This window comes from Tachypleus tridentatus, chromosome 1 (genome assembly GCF_004210375.1).
Source record: "Tachypleus tridentatus isolate NWPU-2018 chromosome 1, ASM421037v1, whole genome shotgun sequence".
NCBI classification, from domain to species: domain Eukaryota; kingdom Metazoa; phylum Arthropoda; class Merostomata; order Xiphosura; family Limulidae; genus Tachypleus; species Tachypleus tridentatus.
The window spans coordinates 2,832,780-2,848,642 of NC_134825.1; the positions used below are offsets into that span (position 1 = coordinate 2,832,780).

Genomic DNA, 15,863 nt, shown 5'->3' on the forward strand with positions numbered 1-15,863 from the left:
TACTTTCTATTACTTAACATTAACCCCAGCTTATAACTGTCACATTGTTATACTTTCTATTACTTAACATTAATTCCAGCTTATTACTGTCACATTGTTATACTTTCTATTACTTAACATTAATCCCAGTTTATTGTTATACTTTCTATTACTTAACATTAACCCCAGCTTATTACTGTCACATTGTTATACTTTCTATTACTTAACATTAATCCCAGTTTATTGTTATACTTTCTATTACTTAACATTAACCCCAGCTTATAACTGTCACATTGTTATACTTTCTATTACTTAACATTAACAGCTTATTACTGTCACATTGTTATACTTTCTATTATTTAACATTAACCCCAGCTTATTACTGTCACATTTTATACTTTCTATTACTTAACATTAACCCCAGCTTATTACTGTCACATTGTTATACTTTCTATTACTTAACATTAACCCCAGCTTATTACTGTCACATTGTTATACTTTCTATTACTTAACATTAACCCCAGCTTATTACTGTCACATTGTTATACTTTCTATTACTTAACATTAACCCCAGCTTATTACTGTCACATTGTTATACTTTCTATTACTTAACATTAATCCCAGCTTATTACTGTCACATTGTTATACTTTCTATTACTTAACATTAACCCCAGCTTATTACTGTCACATTGTTATACTTTCTATTACTTAACATTAACCCCAGCTTATTACTGTCACATTGTTATACTTTCTATTACTTAACATTAATCCCAGCTTATTACTGTCACATTGTTATACTTTCTATTACTTAACATTAACCCCAGCTTATTACTGTCACATTGTTATACTTTCTATTACTTAACATTAATCCCAGTTTATTGTTATACTTTCTATTATTAACATTAACCCCAGCTTATAACTGTCACATTGTTATACTTTCTATTACTTAACATTAACAGCTTATTACTGTCACATTGTTATACTTTCTATTACTTAACATTAATCCCAGCTTATTACTGTCACATTGTTGTTATACTTTCTATTACTTAACATTAATCCCAGCTTATTACTGTCACATTGTTATACTTTCTATTACTTAACATTAACAGCTTATTACTGTCACATTGTTATACTTTCTATTACTTAACATTAACCCCAGCTTATTACTGTCAAATTTTTATACTTTCTATTACTTAACATTAACCCCAGCTTATTACTGTCACATTGTTATACTTTCTATTACTTAACATTAACCCCAGCTTATTACTGTCACATTGTTATACTTTCTATTACTTAACATTAACCCCAGCTTATTACTGTCACATTGTTATACTTTCTATTACTTAACATTAACCCCAGCTTATAACTGTCACATTGTTATACTTTCTATTATTTAACATTAATTCCAGCTTATTACTGTCACATTGTTATACTTTCTATTACTTAACATTAATCCCAGTTTATTGTTATACTTTCTATTACTTAACATTAACCCCAGCTTATTACTGTCACATTGTTATACTTTCTATTACTTAACATTAATCCCAGTTTATTGTTATACTTTCTATTACTTAACATTAACCCCAGCTTATAACTGTCACATTGTTATACTTTCTATTACTTAACATTAACAGCTTATTAATGTCACATTGTTATACTTTCTATTACTTAACATTAACCCCAGCTTATTACTGTCAAATTTTTATACTTTCTATTACTTAACATTAACCCCAGCTTATTACTGTCACATTGTTATACTTTCTATTACTTAACATTAACCCCAGCTTATTACTGTCACATTGTTATACTTTCTATTACTTAACATTAACCCCAGCTTATTACTGCCACATTGTTATATTTCTTTCTATTACTTAACATTAACCCCAGCTTATTACTGTCACATTGTTATACTTTCTATTACTTAACATTAATCCCAGCTTATTACTGTCACATTGTTATACTTTCTATTACTTAACATTAACCCCAGCTTATTACTGTCACATTGTTATACTTTCTATTACTTAACATTAACCCCAGCTTATTACTGTCACATTGTTATACTTTCTATTACTTAACATTAATCCCAGCTTATTACTGTCACATTGTTATACTTTCTATTACTTAACATTAACCCCAGCTTATTACTGTCACATTGTTATACTTTCTATTACTTAACATTAACCCCAGCTTATTATTGTCACATTGTTATACTTACTATTACTTAACATTAACCCCAGCTTATTACTGTCACATTGTTATACTTTCTATTACTTAACATTAACCCCAGCTTATTACTGTCACATTGTTATACTTTCTATTACTTAACATTAACCCCAGCTTATTACTGTCACATTGTTATACTTTCTATTACTTAACATTAACCCCAGCTTATTACTGTCACATTGTTATACTTTCTATTACTTAACATTAACCCCAGCTTATTACTGTCATATTGTTATACTTTCTATTACTTAACATTAATCCCAGCTTATTACTGTCACATTGTTATACTTTCTATTACTTAACATTAACCCCAGCTTATTACTGTCACATTGTTATACTTTCTATTACTTAACATTAACCCCAGCTTATTACTGTCACTTTGTTATACTTTCTATTACTTAACATTAACCCCAGCTTATTACTGTCACATTGTTATACTTTCTATTACTTAGCATTAATTCCAGCTTATTACTGTCACATTGTTATACTTTCTATTACTTAACATTAATCCCAGCTTATTACTGTCACATTGTTATACTTTTTATTACTTAACATTAATCCCAACTTATTACTGTCACATTGTTATACTTGCTATTACTTAACATTAACCCCAGCTAATTACTGTCACATTTTTATACTTACTATTACTTAACATTAACCCCAGCTTATTACTGTCACATTTTTATACTTTCTGTTATTCGGTGGCTCTTCCTGATTATAATTCCAAAGTTCATGTTATCACTTTGGGTCACATTTGCGACTAGTGTTATGTCTCAGGCCTCATGTGCAAGCAATCATTATTTGCCGGGAGATTGAAACTTATAATGGTCAACTTCTGTCACTAGACCCTTCCCCACTTGCTCCTGAACAAGCAGATCTTGTTCAGGTGGACAAGACTTGGATTTTTCTGTGTTTTCCCATGCTTCGCCTCAGCAGTCAGTTAGGTTTAATATGGCCTTTTTGGATTTTGTTTCTTCGGTATGTGACATTTTATATCCTTCCACTAATCCCTATAAACTGCATTCTTCCTTCATACATCAACAGTCTTCCTAACACTATTTGTTTTTCTCCTTTCCTGGATACTCGGCCACAAGATGATTAAATTACGTGACGGGATTAGCATCCCTCGTCTTCGACGAGCTTCAGATCAGTTTGTTCTTGCATATCATTGTGCAGACTGTCTTTACTGGACCAGCAACTGTTAGGTTCCATTGTGCCTGTTTGGGTGTGGCTCCCAAATGTCCTGTAAGTCTGATCTATGCCCAATTTTCCTTGCCTTTGTCTTACCTTCACAACTGTTTTATGCTATCTTTGTAACAACCATCTCATCTCTGAGGTTCTCCACTGAAATCAGTAGGGTTTTATGGGAAAGTCCACATTAGCTCATTTGTCTTTTCAACTCTGTCTTTACACACGTCGTTTCTTTGTTGTTTGACCTTCTAAGCCTTGATGCAACATTAAGTCGCATCTATTTACCATCATCTTATCTTCGGGATTTTGTTGCAATATGTCTTTGATGCAATCACCTAGGCTTTGGAATCACGAGTTGGGGCAGTACAACAACACTCGTTTCAACATTGTTACCATTTTTCAGCCTGAACCAAATAGGACACCAGTTATTATTTCTTGTCTCTCCCCTTTCAAATATTTACCTGTTCTTTCTTTTTTGAAGTGCCTCTTATCATCGTTTTCTTCAACAATTCACGTTATGTTGCCAACAGTATCAGTGATTACCCAGTTTGATTTGGTCCAGTGATAACTGCTGGTTTTCTTCTTCTCTGATGTACTTTCATCATGAATCATTGGGTTCTTTAAGTTTTTTTTCGGAAAAATTTGTGATCGCATCCCCCCACTCACCCACCTCTTGTATGTCCTACACCCATTTACTTCCCTCTGTCTCAGGATCTCCTGTTCATGGAATAATTTTTCATCCTATGATTTCATTTTCTTCAGCCTTATGGATGACCAAGATTAACACTGCCATTTCTCCACATCCCTATATTACCATGGTCTCATCCATATCATTGGATCAGCCATCGCAGGGTGGTTTATCATTTCCATACCCTATCCTTTAGGCTTGCTTTCACACCTTATGCTTTCTGTCAGGTTGTCAGAGCTTTTGTTCACCATCGTCATGCTTTGGGGTTGCAATTCTACTATCATATGGATGACTAGCTTCTTCTAGTTTATTTCAGATTGTAGTCAGCCAGCCATATCCGTCAGCTTCTTCTTGTGGCCACTCAAGTGAGCTAGTTATTTAAAGTGAAGAAGTCCTTCCTCCAACCTACCAAATATATTATTTACTTAAGTGTTTTTGCAACACTGATAATAGTCAGGCCCAACCTATCCTTCTACAACTTCATTCCATGGAACTGTTGGTTTGTCATGGACTTTCAGCGAGGTTCTATCGCTGTTGTGGATGTGGCCTTCAGTGACGTCGCTGGTCCCCTCCATTGTGCATACAGGCGATCCTTTAAATGGGTTCTTAACAATCAATGAAAAAATTGCTCAAATTTACTCGTCAGCTCTCATTACCCTTCCTTCTACCCTGATGGATGATCTGCCTTGGTAGTTGGACAAGACACACATTTTGGTGGATGTTCTGCTTCCTTCCCCTCACCTGGATTTACGTCATTTCATGGATTTATTCCTTCATGGCTGGGGTATATATGTCAATCACCAAGAGGCATCAAGTCGTTGGCCTTTAGGCAACAGGTCTTTACATATCAACTTCCTCTAGCTTATCATGGTCCATCAGGTTTTGAATCACTTCCTTCCTCTTGCCTGGAAGGGTTAGGGTGCTCGATTCATAATCTGAGGGTCGCAGATTTGAATCCCCGTCACACCAAACATGCTTGTTTTTTCAGCCGTGGGAGCATTAAAATGTTTCAGTTAATCCCACTATTTGTTGGGCCCCCGGTGGTACAGCGGTAAGCTTACGGATTAACAACGCTAAAATCAGGGGTTTGATTCCCTTCGGTGGGCTCAGCAGATAGCCCGATGTGTCTTTGCTATAAGAAAACACACACACACACACTATTTGCTGGTAAAGATTAGCTCAAGAGTTGGCAGTGGGTGGTAATGGCTAGCTGTTTTTCCTCTAGTCTTACACTGCTAAGTTAAGGATGGCTACTGCAGATAACCCTCATGTAGCTTTGCACAAAATCAAAAACAAACACTCCTTCTTCTTGTCAGGTATTGTCTGATGATAATTCATTCTATCATTCTGCAGTGGCATCATAAATTAACCAATAAGATACCCAGTCGAGGCTTCTCGGTTTTGAACATTGGATCTATTGGCCCCACACGCACCTCATTCATCTCATTGTGTGTCATATTTCAGGTGCTTTCAGTTTTGTGGCAGTTTGTCTCTCCTGCCCAACCCAGTATATCCTACAGAGTGATCCTTAGATCCCCTTGTTTTCCAGTGGCTTTGTGTTTGGTGGGAGTTTTCTCACGTCGATGCATTTGGTATATACCTCAGTAACAAGTAAACCTTCTTTTGTTCCCAAGTACCTCGTCCTCAGGCTCTGGCTATTAAGGCTTTCTGGAAGTATTGGTCCCACAAGTTCCTTCACATTAATCCTTCTGTCTAATTACTTCATTGGGTGATCTTTCTCATCCATACCACTCCATGTTGAGTCATTCTCATCACTCCTTACTGGCCAGCTTAACCATGGTTTCCAAGATTACAACAACTGCAACTTTTCCCTCCAGTACCATTTCATTTGTCTCCCTCCATTCTTCATTAACCTTGACCATTGGTTTTACATCCATTCATTCCACACATCCTTCTTCAATAGAGGTGTATCAATGCAAATGCAGTCGGTCTGGAACTTGGGATCTTTCAATGACTGACTTACTATGGCTCGAGTTGCAGAGTTTCTCACATGAATTTTCGACCACAGGTCTTCTGTCTCCTCACTCTTGGGTTATTGGGTTGGCTTATCCCATACCTTTCATTTGTTCTGATATCATCATATCTTTGCTTCTCCTGTCATTAACACTTAATGTATTCTCTCTGGATTCATTTTCTCCCATAGTAACTATTCTAAACTAGGATATTAATGTGGTTTTATATTCCCTTACATTATCTCCATTTGAACCATTTTTCTCATGTTCCATGTTTCACCTTTCCCTTAAAATATATTTCCTTTTTCTCTTAGCCTGTGGAAGTCAAAGATCTCATTGGTCTGACATTGATGTTTCACTACACTTTATCACTCTACCTATCTTTCTTATCTGGATCACCCCTTACTCACAAATATCTCAGTGGCTATGGATAACTTCTTCTTTTTGCCTATTTTTTCTTTCCTCTGTTTTTCATTTTTACACTTATCCCATTCTGAACATACTTCTATGTCTACTGTGTACTCTTCATTGTTATATTGTTTGTATGGCTTCCTTTTGTGATACTCGTTCCCGACTGTTTATTCGGTAGAAGTCTTTCTTTGTTCAGAATCCTTCCTCTTTTTCCCTCACAAAGTTGGTTCGACTTTTGATTTAGTTGGCTTATTTATCCTTGTTTTCTTCCTCCCAGAATTTCTTCCAGGCGTCTTTTCATCAGATTTAACTCCTCAAATTTTCCCTCATATCTTGTCTTCATCTGCTATTAGAGGAAATCTTGCTGTCTGGAATGTTGACTACACCTAATGCATTCATCTCTCATAATTTACACTGCATCACTGGTTATTCTTTATTGTGTTTTCGTTTTCATTTATGGACATTGTTCAGGCTTCAGAATGACTTCGACTTTTATATTCATACTTTTCCTTTCAGGGGCTTTTGCTTCATTTACTCATTATATGGATTCTGCTATGTAGTTAGTGATGTCTAACCAGGTATTCTTCAACTTGAAATCTGTACTTACAGCCATATGGACTTGTACTTTATCTTCTATGGTTTCACAATGCTCATTGTTGAGATGGGGTGTTCCACAAGATTGCTTGTGATGAATAACCTCATGATGTAATTGCTTCATGAACTTGCCTGATCTGGACTGTACCATTCCTGGACTAAATGGATAAATTAGAAAGAGATAACTGCCTATTCCTGTCAAGTCTTGTATTAAATAAATTGCTGTGGTCTGCTTCTCAAAATAGGTTTTTCTGATAGTGAAGTATTACCACTTTCTGGTTCCAAGCTGCTGGGATAGTCAATCATAGGGCTACCTGTCTGAACGTGTTCCACACAAAAATGGCTATTACCATTCTGTGTGGAGTAGGGTGTAGTTGTTCTATGGATATATAACCATTCAGTGTGAAGTAGGGTGTAGTTGTTCTATGGATATATAACCATTCGGTGTGGAGTAGGGTGTAGTTGTTCTATGGATATATAACCATTCAGTGTGGAGTAGGGTGTAGTTGTTCTATAGATATATAACCATTCAGTGTGGAGTAGGGTGTAGTTGTTCTATGGATCATGTGTTATCTTCCAATATAGAATATAAACTCACAAAGGAGTGAGATGTCAAATTAAAGTTCACCCCTTCGATTTGGAGCCCTCATGTTGGTACCCCATGGTTGGGTTTTGGATTTAGAGTAAAATCAATGAACGTAAGTTATCATACGTTTATGGTTGTCTGTATTCCTCCCTCAGTCATAATACTCCTTCTGTGTTGTAGGCCACAGTGAAGATAAGAAGGTTTGTTCAGGTTCTGTTCTTTTACTATCCCTCGTTGTATCGTATTGTGAAGATGATGTTGCTGTTTGGATGGTTCCAGTTAGTGTTCCTATTGGAAGAATTGATTTATGATACATAGACATCCTTTGATACTGGACTTCAGCTATTGGGAGAATTGATTTATAATACATAGACATCCTTTTAATACTGGACTTCAGCTATTGGGAGAATTGATTTATAATACATAGGCATCCTTTTGATACTGGATTTCAATTCCAAAGATCAATAGATCAAAGATATCACATGTGTCATGCTTAGAGTTGAGTGGTTCTAGATTCCCCATCTCGTGAAATTAAAGAGAAGTCATCATTTTACCCTCATGTGGCTGTCTGTTCTATGCATCATGTATGCAGTTGACTTACAGTGTATCATACATTATGACATAACTACTCTACACCTAAGGGACATATCCATTGTTTTACCCACTTTTACACTTTGTGAGATTAAGGTACATATATATTTACATGGTTAGGGTCATTATCCTGCCACAGTTCTCTCCCGCTTGGATGGGCTTCTCTCTTCTTCCACCTTTATCCACTAAATATTTCATGAATGAACAAAGTGGTTACCTGTTTCAGAAGTGATGCAGTTCTTTTTATCATATCTTTGATTCTAACTCTCTCGTTGCTAGGGGTAACCTTCAAACGCTTCTGACAGGTACTTCTGTCATTCCCTTTCATTAATCCTACTACTTAATCAATGCGAAACTCTAGCTAACCTTGTACCTCAGAATGACTGTTACGGGTATTAACATTTTGACCTTCCTAGGTCATCTTATCTTCTTTCTTAACCTGAAGATGACTTAGGGAGGTCGAAACGTTCTTCTGTCCCGATCAATAAAATTGTTAATACCCATACCAGCCGTTCTGAGATACTTTTTTCAAGTGGGTTTCTCGTCGTTAAGAATCTAGCTAATCTTGTCAGTGGTGGAGAGTACTGTATCGGAAGTTATAACTTCCTTATAATGAAAATTTATTTCTAATAGGTACTTCTCTCCCATCTAACATTTCCCACCATTCCTACACACTTCATCCGAGCGGTTACGTTTTCTACCAAACCTTGAAGTGATATTTCGGTAGAGACGTATACAGGGAGGCACGTGCATCATACGAGTATGTAACGTTCATAGTGGTTTTGAAGTGACGCTTGGCAATTTACGTGAAAGATATGTTGGAATCATTTATTAATTTGATTCTAGTATGGGGAGCAAAGGTTTTGTGGGTATGCGAAAATAAAACAAATTGAATTTGTATGGAAACGCTGAACAAGAATAACTGTTCCTGAGAGTGGAGGGAAGATTATCAGAAATACATTTTCAGTACAGGAAAATTATAACTTCAGATAAAAAAATAAGCTACATTGATCATTATGTCATTCCACACCAGTGTATTATCATTATAATATTTCACACTACTGTATCATGTTATTATCGTTATATTATTTCACACTAGTGTATTATGTTATTATCATGATAATATTTCACACTAGTGTATTAAGTTATTATCATTATATTATTTCACACTAGTGTATTAAGTTATTATCATTATATTATTTCACACCAGTGTATTATGTTATTATCATTATGTTATTTCACACCAGTGTATTAAGTTATTATCATTATATTATTTCACACTAGTGTATTAAGTTATTATCATTATATTATTTCACACTAGTGTATTATGTTATTATCATTATATTATTTCACACCAGTGTATTAAGTTATTATCATTATATTATTTCACACTAGTGTATTAAGTTATTATCATTGTATTATTCCACACTAGTGTATTAAGTTATTATCATTATATTATTTCATACTAGTGTATTAAGTTATTATCATTATATTATTTCACACTAGTGTATTAAGTTATTATCATTGTATTATTCCACACTAGTGTATTAAGTTATTATCATTATATTATTTCACACTAGTGTATTAAGTTATTATCATTATATTATTTCACACCAGTGTATTAAGTTATTGTCATTATATTATTCCATACTAGTGTATTAAGTTATTATCATTATATTATTTCACACTACTGTATCATGTTATTATCGTTATATTATTTCACACTAGTGTATTATGTTATTATCATGATAATATTTCACACTAGTGTATTAAGTTATTATCATTATATTATTTCACACTAGTGTATTAAGTTATTATCATTATATTATTTCACACCAGTGTATTATGTTATTATCATTATGTTATTTCACACCAGTGTATTAAGTTATTATCATTATATTATTTCACACTAGTGTATTAAGTTATTATCATTATATTATTTCACACTAGTGTATTATGTTATTATCATTATATTATTTCACACCAGTGTATTAAGTTATTATTATTATATTATTTCACACTAGTGTATTAAGTTATTATCATTGTATTATTCCACACTAGTGTATTAAGTTATTATCATTATATTATTTCATACTAGTGTATTAAGTTATTATCATTATATTATTTCACACTAGTGTATTAAGTTATTATCATTGTATTATTCCACACTAGTGTATTAAGTTATTATCATTATATTATTTCACACTAGTGTATTAAGTTATTATCATTATATTATTCCATACTAGTGCATTACGTTATTATCATTATATTATTCCACACTAGTGCATTACGTTATTATCATTATATCATTTCACACTAGTGTATTAAGTTATTATCATTATATTATTTCACACTAGTGTATTATGTTATTATCATTGTATTATTTCACACTACTGTAGTATGTTATTATCATTATGTTATTTCACACTACTGTATTATGTTACTGTCATTATCTTATTCAACACTACTGTATTACTTATCAAAACTGTATTTATCATTATCGTTACTTGAATTTGCCTTACCTGTTGTACACCTATCTTTTACTAAAATGGAAGTGCTTTACATTGCTAAAATGTGATGCAAAATTACAGTATTACATGCACTTACAAAGAGTGCATTGATGTCATTTTAATGTTTACCTTTATAAAGAAATATTCTGACAAGTTTTATGCATGGACTGAATTCTTTACAGTAGGTGGCTGTGACTAGTTGGCATTAAGTTTCAAAAATTATCAAACAGCACACAGTTCACTTGTTTTAAAATGATGTATTAAAACAAGTAAAACATATACGAATGTTTGTTATTCTGTTTATTATCACAGTTGTATCCAGTCCTTTAAACAATTGTCTCTTTTTTTATTTTATCAAATTTCACACAGGATGGTTTAGTTACTTTAAAAGACAATTTGACAAGACAAATTATATTTGCTGCTGTGTTGTTACAATACAGTTTGTGATAATTTCACATTTAAATCAACATTATAACTGTTTATTACCACAGGTGTATCCAGAGTTTCAAATAATTGTCTCTTTTACATCAGAGTTCACTCAGGCTGGTTCAAGTACCTTAACACTATGTGCTCTTCATGGCTAATTTCACAAACACACAGTCTATATATATCTGTAAATAATTCGTCTAACTTCAACTAAATTTTGGAAAAGTATTTACAAACATAGGCTAAAAACGTTCCACACACTATACAATATTATGATGCAATAGTTCTCAATTGAATCAATGAAAAACTTAGAAGTTTCTAGTAACATGAAGTAATAATACAGCATACACCAATTCACAGAAGTTGAGTTACATAACTATGATTTGTACAAAATTACGTAAACAAGGTTGCAAAAAAAGTATTGCTTCTAACAATAAATTTAAGACCCATGATATACTTAAATCATCTAAATTATTACACTCACATTAAACAGTTTTGTACATTTAACGTTATTCAATCACTCATAAAAAATGATTGTTACATCTCAGATTTCATCAGTGAATGGTTTTATTCCAAACTGTTATATCTTTTAACCAAGAATTGGTTTACTCCAAAACGGTACATATCTGACAATTCACCTCAATGCCACTAGCCGTATGAAGGACCTATGAATGAAAGCAAATGAGAATGTGTTACTAGATCTGTCTGATCCAGTGATGATAAAAGTTTTCACTCAGTAACTTGGGAAATCAAGCCGGCTTGAATACGCTAGAAATACACATGCTTTAGACAGTATAAATATAAGTAGTTTCATCTACAAATGTTATAATGTGGATTATATTAAGCAAGTGAATTGAATTATCAGTTTTATTTAAATTGGTTATAGATCATATTATTAGGCAATAATTAACAACACAGTTTCAACATTTCTTGCTGATCTTTCACTTTTGTTAATATTATTATTTTATTTTTAACTTATCATTCACACATATGTTCACATTATAAGGAAGTTTGGTTAAAAGTTAGAATCGTTTGTTAGAACATTAGATAAGAAACTTCGACATATTGATACTATGATCTTTCTTATGTCCAATGGTGAATTGCATTCATTTGTTTTCTGTGTTTAGATATCCTGAGCATTGATGAATATGATAAAGAGGTCTTTCAAATGTCAAAAGTTTCATCTGCATTCTGCATAACCTCAAAAATATAATGTTGCTTAGAAGATCTTACATGTTCTTTACAACCATGTTTTGTTTTTCTTGAAAGCAAAGAAAACGATTTATCAAAGATGTAGCTAATATAGCACAAATGGCTCAGAGATTTTACCAACAAATGAAATATGATTCTTTGGCAGTAAAGACCATTACCTATAAAAACACAGATATATATATATATATAAGTCATTTGAATTATTATACAAATTATTTATTATTAAAAACATATATAGCTAACTATACTTCCACTTCCCTATTTGTGAAGTCCATCAAACAATTCTAATACAGAATTATCCATTTACCAAGTATATTTGGTAATTTTATCTTCTAAGACCAGTGGAATACAGATGACATGGTGTTTTGTCTCTTATTATCACTGACCATCCCATTGCATAGTTAAGTTCTTCCTAAATGGGTAGTTAGGTGGTGACTCCAACCTTGATGATCCTCTGTAAGTATTCTGTAGAGACATTCTGGGTTCCTTAGCAGGTTGAGGTTCCAATGGCAGGTTCTTCTCAGAAGTTATCTAATTGTTCTTTTGTTCACTTGTGTATTTCTCAAAATGATCACGATGGACTAACTTTTGTCTGGATTCTGTAAACCACGTCAGTAATTAATCACTGTACAGCGTATGTCCTATCCCAACAAACTTTGGAATTTGATCTTCTCACGATGAAGATTGTACAGCCATACTACATTACATAAATTAATTCAGTCTTATAAACACTAGCATCACAGTAACGTTTCATTTATTTACTAGGTTTTTAAGCCTTTCCTATTTAAAACCATCAATGATGATGATATATTGTGGTTTCACCATAAAGTAATTCATAAGTGGCAGTGGAACATCTTGGTTCAATGATTTCTGATGTACATTCAAATACAAAGCTAATTGACTTAGCAGTATGCAGTTGCATATTTTAACTATGTCATCAAAGCATTGCTGAAGTACTTCTGTCCTAGTTTTTCCATCCAAAACATTTCCACAAACATGTCTTGTTCAAAGATCTGTCTTTAATCTGCTTGAAGCTCTATAGGCACACCATGACATAAGACAAATTCACTCATGAATTTCTGTCCAAACTTTTCTGTTTCACAGTTAGGAACAGCATATAATTCTGATCATTTGGTGAAATATCTCATTACGAATATGTGTTTATTTCCAGGGTTACTTAGAAGCAGGAGAAAATACCAACTTTCTGATGTGCAGTAACTGCTCAGTTGTTTCTTGCATGGAATGCCCCATGTTTAGCAGCATTATGCTCAGTTGTTTCTTGCATGGAATGCCCCATGTTTAGCAGCATTATGCTCAGTTGTTTCTTGCATGGAATGTCCCATGTTTAGCAGCATTATGCCCAGTTATTTCTTTCATGGAATGTCTCATGTTTAGCAGCATTATGCCCAGTTGTTTTTTGCATGGAATGTCCCATGTTTTTAATATGTGTTGCACTAATTCTTCACAGAGAACAGTTGAAGCATTCTCTTGCTCACTTCAAATTCAAGTGATCAGTCATTTGAATGTTTTATAGATGACAGAGTGCTTTGGAATGCAGAGAGTGCAGAAGTACCAATTGTAGTTGTTTTTTCCCAATAGTACCTTCCCATTTCAAACATCATAAGCCATTGTGCAAACAAAAGTAATCTCTTGCGCCCAATACTTCGTGTTTTGAAGGTTTATGGAGTAACTGTTTGATACGAAGGTTTTCTACACTATTCTTCAGCCACTGAATAATTGGTTATAAACTTGTATCATTTACCAGAGCATATTCAAATAAGTCTTGAACCACATAAGCTCATCATCATCACTTGTGGATATCATGACCTTGCTGTTCCTAGCGGAATTTTCTAAATCCCGTGTTTTCATCTTCTTACAGAGTTTGCACTCCCCAAAAACACATGGTCTCCATCACCATTTCCATTATGCTGTGCAGGGTTGTGTACGACATTAAAGCTTTACTCCTGAAGCTTCTGTAGCCGTCTTGTGGTTTGCAAAAATCCACCAGCAATTTTATTGCTGCATGATTAGTTTGGAGCATAAACTTTTATTCATATAAGTAATAACTGAAGTGATGTTTAGTGACTATTCTCAAGTTGTGAAATACCTTATTTCTACAGCATTCACTTTCTTACTTTGAATAATACTACATATTTTTTTCCATGTTTTACTGTGATAAAACTGCTTTCATTGCAAAATTAATATCTCCATTTCAAGTGAGTTAACTTTCATAGTTGTACGTGAAAATACAAGAATATTGGCCAATTCTGTCTTTGGTTTCTTATGTACTTGTTCACAATATAAATTCCAACAAAATATATTTAGTTTCTCAAATAGTTTTTCCATAGGATGAGTTATGCCAGAAAGTTAACACAGGATATTCTTTCAGACAACTATATCTGGACAATTTAGTTAAGACTTCTTCCAATACATCTCTTAAGAATTCTGTTATCTCTCTATTAACTAAATCTGTGACAGAATTAACTCGTAAAGTTAAAGCTAAAGAGTTATGTAATGATAAAGGTAAATTGGAAACACTCAACAAATAATACCAAACAATCAGTGTTAGTAGTCCTATGTAGAATGAAAAAATCATGTAGTTTATATCTTACTGACAGTAGAATATTGTGTTGAATTACCTTTTATTGATTAAGTTAGTAATGTCATAAAGAGTGACATTTGTATTCAGTGTAACATACATAAAATATCATTAGGTTAAACAAATTATGTTTTACAGTAAATGATGGAAAATTTATAGTACTGTTATAGCCTAAATATTTTAATTATGAAATGAAAAAAAGCACTAAATATGTGGAATGTAACTTACACAACATGTCACACTAAGTAAGTGAATGTAACTTACACAACATGCCACACTGAGTAAGTGGAATGTAACTTACACAACATGTCACACTAAGTAAGTGGAATGTAACTTACACAACATGTTACACTAAGTAAGTGAAATGTAACTTACCTATACACAGTATGTCACACTAAGCTTTGAATATAACTACTGATATAATAAAAATATCAACATTCACAAGCAACATGTCTCTGCCACACAAATGTTGCTTATTTATTGTTTTAAATATTAACATTCAAAAGTTTCTGTGCTAACAGAGAAACTTATCGTTGTGTTTGTAAGGTATATGGCTGGAGTGTGGTTATGTTTATATGTTTGTTTGTTCAAAGTTATAATTTTTCAATCTACCTTAGAAAATTTTAAATGCCTCCCAGTGGCACAGTGGTATGTATGGACTTACAACAAACCCTAGAACCTGGGTTTTGATACCAATGGTGGGCAGAGCACAGATAGCCTATTTAATTAAAACAAACAAATGTTAAACAATTTTTTATTACATTTTATTAAAAAACTCACCAACTGTATAAAATATTCTGTTTCAAAACATGAAATTTGAAAATATAAATCAAGTTGTGTATTCTTACAAGTGTGGGAGAAATTTGATGAAATAAATGAT

At 33.1% G+C, this 15,863-nt stretch overlaps 1 protein-coding gene across 7 annotated transcripts in view; it reads left to right on the forward strand.

Annotated features, from left to right (window-relative positions):
- Positions 1-15,863, forward strand: part of LOC143230520 (patatin-like phospholipase domain-containing protein 2) — a 211,467-nt gene that overhangs the window by 168,054 nt on the left and 27,550 nt on the right. The window lies entirely within an intron of this gene.